The sequence below is a fragment of the Microtus ochrogaster genome, chromosome 2 (assembly GCF_000317375.1).
Source record: "Microtus ochrogaster isolate Prairie Vole_2 chromosome 2, MicOch1.0, whole genome shotgun sequence".
Lineage (NCBI taxonomy): Eukaryota > Metazoa > Chordata > Mammalia > Rodentia > Cricetidae > Microtus > Microtus ochrogaster.
The window spans coordinates 39,521,606-39,523,633 of record NC_022010.1 but is presented as its reverse complement, the minus strand read 5'-3'; positions in this window follow the sequence as shown (position 1 = coordinate 39,523,633).

The following is a 2,028-nucleotide window of genomic DNA, read 5'->3' as shown; positions in this document are numbered from 1 at the left end:
AAGATGATAGATGATAGATAGATAGATGATAGATGATAGATATATAGATAGATATATAGATGATAGAAAGATGATAGATGATAGATAGATAGATGATAGATGATAGATAGATAGATAGATGATAGGGAGATGATAGATAGATAGATAGATAGATAGATAGCTAGATAGATAGATGATAGTTAGATGATAGATATATAGATAGATTATAGGGAGATGATAGATGATAGATAGATAGATGATAGATAGATAGATAGATAGATAGATAGATAGATAGATAGATAGATAGAATATTCATTCCTCGCGTTTCTTATCCACAGTGAGGGCTGAAAACAAGGCTCAGCTTGTCTATTGACGGTGGTACCACTTGTTTCCTAAGCTGCGGTTGTGCTGTGAATGCTGGCCTCATCCAACCTCCCCAGTACAACATATTTGAATGAATATGTTCGAATGAGTCAAGCCACAAACACCGTAGAAAAACGCACCTTGTATAATCGCTTTCCCCCCTGCCCATGTCATTGTAGAGCGATTCCTTCTGGCACACAGGACTCTTTTCCAGGTGGCTTTCAACACTGGAGGTTAGGAATTTCCTGCCAGCTGCCAGCCATGGAACTCTGGGCAGACCAGAGTTCTGTTCTGCCCCCTAGTCTCCTTACCAACCATCAACACTTGACAAAGTACCAAGACAGTGGTGGAAGGTGAGTTTTTTTTAAAGAGTGATTCTCATATTATTATTATTGCTCAGTCTTTTGACTTCTGTTTTGGTCAGTGATGGACCACGTACATAGGCTGTCTCATAAGATAATAGCAGCTGAAAACGTCTTATCTTCTAGTGACATGGTAACTGTTCAGACATCAGAGGACATTACTCACCGGCTTGTGGTGATCTCCTGTAAACAAACCTACTCTGTTAGCAGTCATAAAAGTGTAGCATATGCAATTATAGACAGCATGCTATACCTGGCCATGACAAGGCATGATGAATTTACTGGCTTACATGTTTGCTGTACGGCACTGTCATTGTTTCAGAGTGCATTCCTGCATGTATGAAAAACATTTGCTGAAGCTGGAGATGGAGCCTGCCTGTCTAGTATGTGTGAGGCCCTGGATGCTGTCTGTGGGACCTAAGGAAAAAAAAAAGCATTTACTGTACTGTCCCTTGCTGTTAGACTTCGGCATCCAAATACATCTCATGTTGCCCACTGTCTTGAGGGTATGAGGCTACGAGGAGTGGCAAGCTGTACACTTGCGTTGGCGTCAGTGTAACCGGTACCCTGACAGAATCTCTTAGGGTTATCAGAATGTGTTCCCAGTGTGATGAGACACGACTGTACTTATAGAGAAGAGGGTGTGGGTGGGGATGACTTTGGACAAATGCCGGCCATCCTAGCACAGCGCAAGTCCCACTGTGAATTATTTCACGAGTGTCAGCTCGCAAATGAAGACACATCTGGCTGTGACCCTGCAGATGTTAGGATCCTGGTCTCGACACGCCCCCTAGTGGTCCGTTGGAGAACGGCTTTCTGTGGTGACTGTGACGCCTTCCTCCTGCATGCAAAGGGGCAGGGCCGGGTCCTTTCCTCGCCCACCGGCCCTGGAACGGAGATGGCAATGTGGGCGTTCCGCCTGGAGTCGCTGTGGCCGGTCTGGCAAGAGGCTGACTTGTTACGCCCCTCCCACGATGTCCAAAGGTGCCGCCTGACACCGCTAGGGTGTTAATGCTGTCAACAGTCAGCACTGCCTACAGCTACTACTGAGTCTGTCTGCAAAGATGTCGTCCTCGTCTACCTTTAGAATTCCTGGACCGCCAGGGCAATTTGGAAGAACCGAATTTCCTCTCTTTAGAATTATATTGGTTGTTCACTATTTTTGAAAATAATTTTCCCTTGGTGACATTTAGCCTGTATTTCACAATCTTAATTTGGGTATACACAGAGAGCCATTTCTTTTGCATCTCTCCTTATGTAGTATAAGCAGGCACACCTGTACCGGGCCCGTGGCGAGTGGAGTCTTATTCCCAGCATACATGTA